The sequence below is a fragment of the Lycium barbarum genome, chromosome 5, assembly GCF_019175385.1.
Source record: "Lycium barbarum isolate Lr01 chromosome 5, ASM1917538v2, whole genome shotgun sequence".
Taxonomy (NCBI): Eukaryota; Viridiplantae; Streptophyta; class Magnoliopsida; order Solanales; family Solanaceae; genus Lycium; species Lycium barbarum.
The window spans coordinates 96,316,300-96,331,177 of NC_083341.1; positions in this window are offsets into that span (position 1 = coordinate 96,316,300).

A 14,878-nucleotide genomic window follows, 5' to 3' on the forward strand; every position below is an offset into this window, starting at 1 on the left:
CCCTAATTGGGTGGTTCGAAATAGGAGAGGCCAGACTGATAGGGCCAGACTTCGTCCAGCAAGCCATAGAGAAAGTCAAGCTCATACAAGATCGTTTATTAGCAGCCCGAAGTGATCAAAAGTCCTATGCGGATAATCGCCGAAGAGACTTATAGTTCCAAGTGAAAGATTGGGTATTCTTGAAAGTGTCACCGATGAAAGGTGTAATGAGATTTGGCAAAAGGAGGAAGCTTAGTCCCCGGTACATTGGACCCTATGAGATTGTGCGCAAAGTGGGCAAAGTGGCCTACGAATTAGATCTACCTCCGGATTTGGAGTCAGTTCACCCAGTTTTCCATGTCTCGATGCTTCGAAAATGTGTTGGAGATCCTACTAGGATCGTGCCAATAAGCGATGTGCAAGTGACAGAAAAGTTGACTTATGAAGAAGTGCCCATTGCCATACTTGATAGGCAAGTATGGAGGCTTAGAAACAAAGAAGTGGCCTCAGTTAAGGTTTTATGGAGAAGCAGTAAATGAGAATAAATGACATGGGAAGCGAAAGAAAGTATGGGATCCGGATACCCTAATTTATTTCATCCCTTGGGAGAGATTCAAGATGAAACGTCAGCGGTATGAGGTATGTATGATTTCCTTTTCATGCTTTTGGTCGTGTGTGGCCATAGATATGTTGATATTGTGACGTAGCCCTGTGACGCGATGATATTTTGGGTTTTTGTGACAGGTTGGTAGTGCCATATTATAGGGGAAACTCTGGCGAAATTTCTATAGAATCCCCGAAGACTTTAACATTCGAGGACGAATGTTCTTAAAAGGGGAGGGGGGGGGGGGGAGAATGTTACACCTCGGGAATTCCCCCGTGAACGTACAGTGAATAGACTAACGAAGAATACGAGTATATGATGTTTTAATAAGAAGAGAACGACGTTTGACGACCCTAAGTAAGATTTCAAAGGCAATTGCAATGAAAGGTAGGTTATGCTCCACAATGACTAATTATAGGTTTTGGAAATGTGAAAAGTTACAGGTTTGCATTCTGGCCAGTTGGTCGTAAAATGAAATACGGACCGTAAAGTGGTATACGGTCCGTAAACTGCCATGTCGTATTTCAGCTTCCAAAAACATCAACTTTCTGTCAAATGCTGGAATGGTTAAAGACGACTTGGAATACGGACCGTAAACTGAAATACGGCCCGTAAACTGAGTCGTAAACCCCCATGTCCTCAGCCTGACTTTCTGTTTCTGTCATCCTTAAATACGACCGCGAAATATGGTCCGTAAACTCGAATACGGACCGTAAATAGTGTTTACGACCACTGTGCACTTTCGACGACTGTTCATTTAAGATCAGATTTTGGGTTATTAATAAGAGACCAAGTTCATTATTTCATTTCCACATGACACCCCTTCTCTCTATAACCTCTCTCTACATTTATTCCACAAGGATTCAAGGATTATTAGTGAACAACAACATAAACTAAGTGAATCAAGTATAAGAAAACCCATTAAGGATCATACAAGTCAAGAAATTTCATTGGAGATAAACTAGGGTTTTGCTCAAGTGTAGTATTATCAACCAAGGCTTGTTCCTACGACATCTAAGGTAAGATTTATGATGTTTCTATGTTGTTTAAGGTATTTAAGAGTAGAAATACTTGGATTGTAGAGAGGTATAGCAAAATAGGTCATGAATGTGGAATAGTGCCATTTTGAGAAATAGTTTGAATTGAGTTATGAGTCTTGATGTATTGTAATGTAAATGTGTTATAAATGATGTTGAGAACATGAGATGAGAAATGTATGTGAATGGACATAGTCGTGCGTTATGGCCATGGATATGGATGACTGAAAAGTGAGTCTAGAATATGGATAATGTGGATGAATAATGACTATTGCTGTAGTATTGTGAATGTATTATTGACGTTTGAGAGTTGAAATACACTATAGAGGAATGTCGTATAAATAGAGGAGACGTTGCCCGATTTTCTCTAGTTTAGTCATGTATGCTGGCTATCGATTCTAATGATAGTATGACTTTAATGAAGGTAGAAACGTGAGCTTCGGAGGAGAACGTGCAAGTGGTAAATAGTTGAACGCAAAGGTATGTAAGTCTAACCCTTCTTTCATAAGGCATGGTTCTTTGGCCAAACATCTAAATCTTCCATAAGTCTATGATGTCTCATAAATGATTCGATCTTCCGAGCTATTAAGCACACGATTCATGATATGCTACGATTTTACTAAGTTCCTCGTATGACGAGTAAGCCTATAAAGATAAGTGTGATGAATGATGATAATAGTGATAATGATATTGATGACGACTATAATGGTAATGGCGATGACGATAACGATGACGATGATGATAGTGATGAAAGTAGTAAAGATGCTTATGAGCTGTATGTATGTTTGCCCATGTATGGCTACTATGAACCACGAGCCTATATGGTCAGGTAGTATGTGTATAGATGTATATGTATGTATGCTTACGTAACGCGCACACACCACTTCAGTTGGGTACGGATAACACTGAGGCTTGGTAGGGCCAGGTATGTGTAACACTGAGCCTTGGTAGGGCCAGGTATGTGTAACACTGTGCCTTGGTCGGCCAGGTATGTATGACCACCGAGCCTAGCTATGGTCGGGTACGTGAAACTCCGAACCTTTGTATGTTATGTAAATGCTATGTATATGATATGATTATGTATGTGATATGATTATGTATACAATATGAATGTGAATAAGGGTATGTATACGAATACGAGTACTACTATGGAACGGATACGAATATGGATACGGATATTGAGGTATGAGCACAAACACACATTAGAATGGAAAGTTTCTATGAAAGGCAAGTAAGTGCCCATGGCGATAATATTACCATCTCCCATCTTGTGCTATTTCTTATGATGTTCATTATGCTTCTACATTGATATTGATCATGCTTTACATACTCAGTACGTTCTTCGTACTGACGTCCTTTTGTTTGTGGACGATGCGTCATGCCCGCAGGTGCACAGGGAGACAGGCTCGATCCATAGCGGTATTCTCAGATACCACCTAGCAGAGGTCCATTTCATTCGGAGCCATAGCTTTTGGGTACTTATTCTTTTGTGTACATAATTATGGGCATAGCGGGGTCCTGTCCCGCTTATGTGATGTGTTATACTCTCCTTAGAGGCTCGTAGTCACGTGTATATGGTTAGATGTGTCTGGCCTTGTTGGCCTATATTTTGTATATCATTTTGTTAGCCTTGTCGGCTCATGCACATTGATGTGGCATAGATGCCAATTATGATATAAAGGTATTGTTGTCCAATGGGACTAGCATGCTGAATGAATAGAAGTATGTGAAATTATATGGCTCACCTAGATGTAAGTATAAGTGTAAGCCAAGGGGCGCCCGGGTGGGCTAGCACCGGGAGCTCGTCGGGGCCCTCTAGACGGGTCGTGACAAAAGTGGTATCAGAGCAGTTTAGTCCTAGGGTGTGTCTACGAGTCGTGTCTAGTAGAGTCTTGGTAATGGGTGTGTTGCGTGCCACACTTATAAACAAGAAGTTGCGGGCATTTTAGGAATGATTGACTTTTTTCTTCATAAGAATCGTGCGATAGAGCTATGATATAAGAAATTCTTGTTCTTTAATCGTGTATTGTCTATTCCAGAATTGCCTGTAAAGAGAAAGGCTACGGTATCCCAAAAGGGCAAGACGGTGGCAGGAAAGCGGGTTGAATGAGTACCGCCACCGGTAGTAGAGGAAAGTGAGTCTCAGAGTGCGACTCAATCTAAGTCCTCCCGTTCAGTACCTATATTAGAGGAGCGTGAGGGAGCCTCAGCCCCAACTCCAGCACCTCCGGCTCCTCCACTGGATGCTTCAGGCCAAGATGTGAAAGAGGCTATACACTTGCTTACTCGATTGGTTGCTGCCCAGACTCAGCAGCAAAGTACAGGGCAGGGTGATAGGGCTTTTAGTGCAAGGGCCCGTGACTTCATTACTTTGAACCCTCCAAAATTCTTTGGGTCGAAGCCGGAGGAGGACCCTCAGGATTTTATCGATGGTATATTGAGGACGCTACAATTGATACATGCTTCGGACACCGAGTCAGTGCAGTTAGCGTCGTATAGATTGAGAGATGTCTCGATCTAATAGTATACGGTTTGGATGGCTTCACGGGGAGCCAATGCACCTCCCCCGGTATGGCAGGAGTTCGGTGATGCTTTCCTCCGACTATATATGCCTCCAGATATTCGGTGAGCTAGGGCCGATAAATTCTGGAATTTGAGGCAAGGTAGCATTAGTGCTTTAGAGTACAGTCTCCGATTCAATTCCTTGTCTAGGTATGCTTCGGCCATGGTAGCGGATGTGGGTGACAGAGTGCACCGCTTTGTAAAGGGCCTAGGGCCGCATTTGATGGATAGGTGCTTGACTGCGTCCCTTCAAGACAATATGGATATAGCACGCATTCAGGCCGACGCTCAGAATTTAGAAGAAAGTCTTCAACAGCAAAGAAGTGAGCGCGAGCATGATAGGGTACAGGGCAAGAGGGCCAGATCTTCGGGTCCGATGAGCGAGTTCAGAGGCGGGCACAGGCAGCAGTTTTCCAGGCATACAGGCTATTCTATGACCAGTGCACCTCCCCGGTTTTCAGGCCAGAGGTTTGATAGATCTACTCGTTCTGAGCCGAGTCAGAGTTTTTCAGGGTCTCAGTTCAGAGGCGATTCGGGTCAGGCAAGGCCACCCGTACCACGATGTTCCCAGTGTGCGAAGTTGCATTCGGGTCAATGCCGATTGGGTTCAGAGGGTTGTTATTCATGTGGTCGACCAGGCCATATTATGCATGATTGCCCTTCAATTCATGGTAGAGGTAGGACCCAGCCTTTAGGGTCAATAGCTGGATCTTCATCTTCCATGCGCCCTATAGGGCCAGGTTCACATAGGCCAGTCAGCCATGGTAGAGGCAGAGGGAGAGTTCCCAGTTCTAGCGGTCCTCAGCACCATGTTTATGCTTTGGCTGGACGCTAAGATCTCGAGTCTTCTCCTGACGTGGTCACATGTATATTATTGGTATTCTCTCATGATGTATATGCTTTGATTGATCCGGGCTCCACATTGTCATATGTTACTCCATATATTGCGGGTCGATTTAGGGTCGAACCAGAGTCGATCAAACCTTTTGAGGTGTCTACACCCGTTGGTGAATCGGTAATAGCTAGCCGAGTATATAGAAATTGCATAGTTTTGGTTTGTGACCGCCGTACTACAGTTGACTTGCATGAGCTAAATATGGTAGACTTTGATGTCATTATGGGCATGGATTGGTTGGCCTCTTGCTATGCCAATGTTGATTGTAGAATGAAGATGGTTCGTTTCCAATTTCTGGGAGAACCAGTCTTAGAATGGAAAGGGAATACGGCGTCACCAAAGGGTAGGTTTATTTCCTATCTAAAGGCAAGCAAAATGATCACGAAAGGATGTATCTATCATCTAGTTCGGGTTCAAGATATAGAAGTTGAATTGCCGACTCTTCAGACAGTTCCTGTAGTAAACGAATTTCCGGATGTGTTCCCGGAAGAGCTTCCAGGCCTTCCTCCCGAGCGGGAGATTGATTTTGCAATTGATGTTTTGCCGGGCACCAAGCCCATATCTATTTCTCCTTATAGAATGTCTCCCGCAGAATTGAGAGAGTTGAAGGAGCAATTGAAGGACTTGCTTGAGAAAGGCTTTATTGTTTGTCTGAAAGAAAGATGGCTCCTTGAGAATGTGCATTGATTACCGGAAATTGAATAAGGTGACAATTAAGAACAAGTATCCTCTTCCGAGGATTGATGACTTATTTGATCAATTACAAGGTGCCAAATGTTTTTCAAAGATTGATTTGAGGTCCGGGTATCATCAAGTGAGAGTTAGGGAGAAATATATCCCTAAGACATCCTTTACAACAAGATATGGTCATTTTGAGTTTCGGGTGATCTCATTTGGGCTAACTAATGCGCCGACGACATTTATGGATCTGATGAACAATATGTTCAGGCTTTTTCTGGATTTATTTGTGATTGTATTTATCGACGACATCTTGGTATATTCTAGATCCGAGGAAGAACATGTGAGTCACTTGCGTACTGTCCTCGGAGTCCTTCGAACTCGAGCGTTGTTCGCAATGTTTTCCAAATGCGTGTTTTGGTTGAACTCAGTGGCATTTCTGGGGCATATTGTGGTAGCCGATGGTATTCGAGTGGATAGTCAAAAGATTGAGGCCGTGAAGACTTGGCCAAGGCCCGCAATTCCTACGGAGGTTCGTAGCTTTCTGAGCTTAACAGGTTATTACAGGAGATTTGTTGAAGGTTTTTCTTCTATTTTTGCACCACTCACAAAGTTGACCCAGAAATCGGCAAAGTTTCAATGGACAGATACTTGTGCGCTTCGGAGGAGAACGTGCAAGTGGTAAATAGTTGAACGCAAAGGTATGTAAGGCTAACCCTTCTTTCATAAGGCATGGTTCTTTGGCCAAACATCTAAATCTTCCATAAGTCTATGAGGTCTCATAAATGATTCGATCTTCCGAGCTATTAAGCTCACGATTCTTGATATGCTACGATTGTACTAAGTTCCTCGTATGACGAGTAAGCCTATAAAGATAAGTGTGATGAATGATGATAATAGTGATAATGATATTGATGACGACTATAATGGTAATGGCGATGACGATGATGATAGTGATGAAAGTAGTAAACATGCTTATGAGTTGTATGTATGTTTGCCCATGTATGGCTACTATGAACCCCGATCCTATATGGTCGGGTAGTATGTGTATAGATGTATATGTATGTATGCTTACGTAATGCGCACACACCACTTCAGTTGGGTACGGATAATACTGAGGCTTTGTAGGGCCAGGTATGTGTAACACTGAGCCTTGGTAGGGCCAGGTATGTGTAACACTGAGCCTTGGTTGGCTAGGTATGTATGACCACCGAGCCTAGCTATGGTCGGGTACGTGAAACACCGAACCTTCGTATGTTATGTAAATGTTATGTCTATGATATGATTATGTATACAATATGAATGTGAATAAGGGTATGTATATGAATACGAGTACTAATATGGAACGGATACGAATATGGATACGGATATTGAGGTATGAGCACAAACACACATTAGAATGGAAAGTTTCTATGAAAAGCAAGTAAGTGCCCATGGCGATAATATTACTATCTCCCATCTTGTGCTATTTCTTATGATGATCATTATGCTTCTACATTGTTATTGATCATGCTTTACATACTCAGTACATTCTTCGTACTGACGTCCTTTTGTTTGTGGACGCTGCGTCATGCCCGCAGGTGTACAGGGAGACAGTTTCGATCCATAGTGGTATTCTCAGAGACCACCTAGCAGAACTCCATTTCATTCGGAGCCATAGTTTTTGGGTACTTATTCTTTTGTGTACATAATTATTGGCATAGCGGGGTCCTGTCCCGCTTTTGTGATGTGTTATACTCTCCTTAGAGGCTCGTAGTCACGTGTATATGGTTGGATGTGTCTGGCCTTGTTAGCCTATATTTTGTATATCATTTTGTTAGCCTTGTCGGCTCATGTACATTGATGTGGCATAGATTCCAATTATGATATAAAGGCATTGTTGTCCAATGGGACTAGCATGATGAATGAATAGAAGTATGTGAAATTATGTGGCTCACCTAGATGTAAGTATAAGTGTAAGCCAAGGGGCGCCGGGGTGGACTAGCACCGGGCGCTCGTCGTTGCCCTCTAGACGGGTCGTGACAAGAACCTTCTAGGGGTCTTGAGAGAATTGGAGAAGTAGAAAGAATGAAAATTTAGAAATGGGAACATGTATTTATACTTGGAAATTATTCAGCTCGTCGGGACTTATACGGACCCTTATACGGTCTGTATAACATTATACGGTCTGTATAACATTATACGGTCCGTATAAGTGTCCGTATTTCACCATCAGGGAGAACACATTTTCTGTTGGGTTATACGGACCCTTATACGGGCCATATAAAGTTATACGGACCGTATAAGTGGTCGTATAACTCCACTTCTCTGAAATGATTTTCGTCATTTCGTTTGATCTCCAATCCTTATGGAACATTCTTAACACTTTTTTAACACTTCATTAGCAATCCAAGGAGCGTTATAACTTTTTCTCAAGATATCATTAGATCAACGTTAGCTCGGTACTTGTAAACCACTTTCGAAACATGACTTATACTTGACATTATGCTACGACTTTTCTTCTCTTGCCTCAAACGTCTTTGGAATCTTAATGAGAACCGTTAAGTAACCTTTCTTACTTGTAGGGACATCGCATACATCTCACCCTGCATTTTTCTATCAATGACACGACGACATGAAATTTTCTGAAGTGTAACATAAGGAATGGCCTAAAGATGCCATTCATCAAAGCAATGAATGCAGTCGGGGCATTGTTAAGCCCAAAGGACATCACCATAAATTCATAATGCCCATATCGCATCCAAAAAGCTGTCTTCGGAACAACCCCAGCCCTGATCTTCAGCTGATGGTAACCTGAATGCAAGTCACTATTCGAGAACACTGAAGCACCATAAAGCTGGTCAAATAAGTCATCAATACGAGGCATAGGACACTTGTTCCTAATAGTAACCTTTTTCAGCCGGCGATAATCGATACACATCCTCATAGATCCATCATTTTTCTTCACAAACAACACAGGAGCACCCCAAGGGAGACACTCGGTCTAATGAACCCTTTGCTCAATAAATCTTACAACTGCTACTTAAGCTCTCTCAACTTGGGGGGTCCCATCCGATATGGCCGAATATAAAAAGGGCGGGTGCCCGCATCCAAGTCAATAAAAAAGTCAATATCGTGATCGGGTGGCATACCTGGCATATCGGACAGGAATACCTCTGCGAACTGGCTCACAATAGGGATGGAATGAAGGGGTGGAGATGCAAAAGTAGTGTCACGCCCATGAGCCAGATAATCAAAACACCCCTTGTTGACTAATTTCTTGGCCCGGAGAAAGGTGCCACGACCCAACCGGAGGGCCATGACAGGCCCCCGGAGCTAACCTACCGAGCACCTCTTAACATACTCCTCATAAACATATCTAGGTGTGTCGCATGGCTAACTCATAATTACCACAACTGAAGAGACACAAGTTCCATTGAACATATGAACATTTATATAATCATCATCAACTATGCCCATATGTACAAGCCGATAAGACTGCCAAAAATGATATACAAAAATATGAACCGGTAAGGTTATGGAGCATCTAACTATGTACATCTATCTACGAGCCTCTACAAGGAGTGCGTAACATCATAAAGACGGGACAGGACCCCGCCATGCCCAAGTATGTACACAAAAAAATAGTACCAACTAACTGCAGCTCCGGATCAAATGGACCACTTCTATGCAATCGCTGATGGAGCAGCCTAGGGGTCTGGTCCATCTCCCTGTCTACCTGCGGGCATGAACACGGTGTCCACAAACAAAAAGGACGTTAGTACGAATAATGTACTGAGTATGTAAGGCATAACTAACAGCATAATGAAAGAATGTGAATAACATAAGATGAAGAGATCAAACTATACTTCAGAGGGAGGCTGTCATACATACTTAATCTCTCTCTAAATAAAACGTTATCATACATACATACATAAAATCGTACCCAGCCATGTAGGCTTGGTGTCCCTTGTACCCAGCCATAACAAGGCTCAGTGTTATCCGTACCCAACTGCAGTGGTGTGCACAATAGGGGCCGTTCCCGGCCGACTATAGCGCGGCTTGGTGAGAGAAAATAGCTACATATATAAAGCATGAATGAGAGTCCAAAGGAAACTTTACAGCTCCATCGGAGTGACACAAAGTTGGTGAACCTCCGATTACTATTATGGAATCATCATTATCACAATATCTTCTCATTAGGGTCAACTATCATACAATGGGATCAACAATGAGGAACAAGATCAATAATAACATGAGAACATCAAGAATTATAAGCTTTAGCACCTCTAGGAATGGAATTATCATGGAAGACATGTATAAGTTCGCGATAATGGGATCATGCCTTAAGAAAGAAAGGGTTAGCCTTAACATACCTTTACGTCTCCTTAATTACTTAACGTTCTCCTCCCAAGCCTACAAATCTACATTCAAGAGAATTTATACTAAGGTTAAGTCTTAAAAACACTCTTAAGTTCAAACTAGAGTAATTGGCGAGCTAATGGAATTTGGGCAGCACTTCCCCTATTTTATTGACTTACACCAAACTTCAAAACAACTCCCGAACAAAAATAATAACATGAACAATATCATAATCAAGGAATTATATTCAATATTATCTTAAATAAATACAAAATCCCCTTTCAAGTTCACCTCATATTCATCAACTTCATTCAACACTTTATGACCTTTTTCTCTATGATTCTTTCGTCTCAGAAACTTGCTAAACCTTTAAATCAACTCAATAATATGAATAATATGAATAACATACCTTATAATAGAAGAACTTCACCTCACTCAACTTCTCTCAAGACCAAGTTCATCAAAATCTTGAAGAGAAGCAAGAACCATCATCTTCCATGGATTTATCTTGAGGTTTTGATGTTTGATTTTCTCTCTTGATGGTATGGAAGGTTTTGGAATATTGTGGAACCTTCAAGAAATTCTCAAAAACTCTCTAATAATGTGGGTAATAAGGGTGGGAGGTGGATATGAAAATGAGATCTTTTGGGGCATAAAAAGGTGTTAAATTCGCCCTCCCGCTTCAACTTGCGGTGGAGATGCGGCTCAGCATAATGGATATGCAGCCGCATCTCCCCTCCTCCATAACGAGAAGAGGTTGGGAAGCGAGGCCAGCCATTTTGGTGAGTTTGCGGCCAGTTCGCTGCACAGAAAATTCAGTTTGCAACATCAAACTGGTCCACAAACTCCGATTTTTGGCGAAAAAACGTTCTTTTCTATTCGTTTGACCTCCAATCCTTATGGAACCTTCTTGACACTTATATAAAACTTCATTAACCATCTAAGGGGCCCTGTAACTTCCCTTCAAGGTAATGTTAAGCAGTGTATAACTCAAATAACACGAAATCTCCCTAAAACATCACTCAAGTTTCCAATCCCTCAACGAACTTACTTCCGCTGATTCATTTAACTCCGAAACCTTAAGGTACACACTTAAAATGATAAAATCCCCCCCCCCCTAACCTTGTAAGGGCTTCATGCCCACTTTAGGCTTACATTAGTTTACTCATAATGCGAACGACACAAAATTTCCAAAGTGTAACAAAAATATAAAAAACCTTCTTCTGGTCGGGGCTAGGAGTACCCCTCCACTAAAGTCTTGAAATTCCCGGCAATGCTAAAGTGACTGTCTTGGCATGACAGTCTATGATTGAATGATAAAGATAAAGCCTCATTAGCCTTACTTCCTCATTAGGCTTTACTCATTTTCATAACAATCCTTATTATATTGACATAATACCCTGTTCGTAACCAATCCTATAGTATAACACTTCTTAACCTTTTACCCTTTCTGGTCAATCTTATCCTTAATACCTCACAAGCTGTCTTATCAATACATTCATATTCGTCACAATTCTTCTCCCTCTGTACTCTTGCCTCTATCATACTATTACTTCTTCTAATTATAAACTCGTCGTAATTTATCCTTGCTTGTCAATTCAGCTGATACCTCAATATAACACTCTATTAAGATTTGCCAGCCTTTTCTAAATCATCTTTTTATTATCACAAGCCCTTCCAAATTGTCCTAGCATTCCCTTTTTACCGTATTGATATCGACTTCATAATTACTATTACCATCAATTCACTGGTTAACTTATTTCTCGAAGTCAGCCGTACTCGCAACTTAGTCAAATCTTATCACTACTGTTGACATGACTTTTCAAGACATATTACGAACTTATATCTCATTCCCTTTTTATTTCTAGGAAAATTTTGGCTGAGTTTCCTCTGTATTTCTTACTATCTCAAAACCTGCACGCAGGAAATACCAACAATGCCTCACAGGGCCAACATATACGTATATATTATATCATATCATTGCCGCACAGGGCTCCCCATCTCAATAACAGTATGAAAATGACGAACTTACCTCGTATGTCTAACTCAAACCGTACCTGTTATACCTTTCTGTTTACTTTCCCTTTTAATCTTTAGCTGCATGTTTCAATCATACCTGCAACATGCATACCGTATCTGACATATACCCTGCTTACCTATCTTTTTACTGATTCCTTCAGCTTCTTCTGTTTACACTTTATAACTAAACTTATCATCAATATATATACATTCAATCCACTTTCTTACTCTACTTACAATAACTTACTGTTACACCTCGGAAATATTTCGTGAGCCAACAATGAATAGACCAACGAAGGGCATGAGTTTATGATGTTTTACTAAGTAGGGAATGATTATTTATGAGCTTTGAAATTTAGAAAGTTGCAGAATTTCATTTCAGCCAGTGGTCGTAAAATGGAATACGACCCGTAAAGTGATTTACGGACCGTAAAGTGCCATCGTCCCTCAACATTTCAAAAATTTCAAATCTCTGTCAAATGCTTCAAATGGTTAAAAACGACTTGGAATACGGACCGTAATTGAAATACGGCCTGTAAACTGAGTCGTAAACCGCCATGATCTTCAGCCAACCTTTCTGTTCCTGATATGCTTAAATACGGCCGTGGGGGACGGACCGTAAACCAGTATACGACCCGTAAAGTGGGGTTTACGACCACTGTGCATTTCGACCACTGTTCATAAAAATCAGATTTTAGCTATTAAAAAGGGGGGACCCAAGTTCATTTTCTCATTTCATCTTCACGAAATTTCTCCCTAGAAATCTCTAGAACACTCCAAACACTTCAACCACAAGAATACCAAGGAAATCAATGATCATCAACACCAAATCTATGAAACAAAGTGTATGAAACCTAATTGGAAGTCATCTCCTTCAAGAAATTCCAAAAGAGGTGAAGAAGGGTTTTGGTGCTAAAGAAGTGATTCCACTCTAGGCTTGTTCCACCATCATCTAAGGTATGTTTCATGACTTTATCATGTTATTTAAGGTATTGGAAAGCTAAGATGCTTGAAATGTAGAAGAACATAGAAAATGGGCCATTACTGAGTGAATAGTATCACAATCGAATGATAGTTGAATGGAATCATGAACGTTGATAGGTTGTGATGATGAATACGTTATAAGTGGCATATAGACCATGGAATAGGTGTGAAGTAAGAAAAATTATAATGATGAGCTAAAACCATTAAATATGGAGAAATTGGAGGAAAATGGTGGATTTTGCAAAATATAGATAAGTGGTGAATGTTGATACGATATTGTGAGTGTTGTTGTAAATGTTTGGGAGTTGAAATAGAACATGAGAAAAGTAGTAGAAACAAAGGAAACACTGCCCAATTTTCTCCAGAAATAACGATGCGTTCTTATGCTGGATTGACTAACTATAATGCCTATTCTCTCGTGAAGGTAGCAACGTGATATTGAAGGAGAACAAGTGAACGATAGCTTAACTAAGCGACAAAGGTATGTGAGGTTAATCCTTTTATTTCTATGCCATGAATCCCACGATATGATTCTTCTTCCTCTCTATGATTCTCCTATATTCCGGAAAGCCAAGAGCTTAAGATCATGAATAGCTATATGAGTCAAGAGATATGATATGGCGTTCCTATAAAGTAAATGGTGTCGTCCATTTTATACACTCACCTTTCATACTAACCCCTTCAAGGTGAGGCAGAATGTTCATGAATGCCCATAATGGAATCGAGGGTTCACGACCTTACGTCACCTCGATAAAGTACACTTGTTCTAGAGTCCCTATGCATGCACAATGGTGAGCATATTTTGACAAGCATATTATTATAAATATTTCATAATGAGCATGTCATAATCATATTACACCAGGCCGAGTTGGCCGGGCAGTCACCGCGAAAGCGGGCAGCTATACGATACACCATGGCCAGTTGGCATGGGTAGACACCACTAGTGGGCGGCATGAGATGGTACCCCGGACGCGGGAGGCCTAGACGCGGGCTAATTTTACTGATTATCACACCGCACCTATATGGTCGGGCAGTTTATATATATATATATATATGGTATGCATACATGAGATGATGATAAGCACAAAAGTAAGTCAGCATGCATTACTTCTCATACGATTCCTAGCCAGGTACAGTTGCGCCATACTTGATGCTCCCTTTATTTTCTTGATGTGTTGTTATTGTTCATGCCTCTCATACTCAGTACAACATTCGTACTGACGTCCGTTTTCTTTGGACACTGTGTTCATGCCAACAGGTAGGCAGGGAGGTGAGCTCGATCCGGATTCTTAGGAGCTGTCAGCTGATTGAAAGCACTTCATTGTTCGGAGGTTCTTATGATTATTCTTTTTGTACATATGTATATTTTGGGCATGACGGAGTCTTCTTCCGTCTACATGTATAGTATGTCAGTAGAGGCTCGTAGATGCGTAGTGTGGGTTAGATGGTCTCACAAGTCTACTACGGTATGCATAAATATATTACATATATTATTTTGATAGTCTACTGAGGCATTTATATATATATGTGTATAGACTAATTGTGCTTTCCATCGAAAAATGATTGTCATGCGATTATGAATTTGTGAATGATAAAGAAGCGTAAATGACTATGATAAGTGAGGGAATAAGGGGTGCTCCGTGGTCAACCTCGGGTACCCGTCGCGGCCCCTAGCCGGGTCGTGACACTTACCTTGATGATGACCAGTTCGCCATTTTGTATATACAAATTTTGATAAACTAACCTCGATGAAATATTATCCTCTGCAACTCCCAGTAG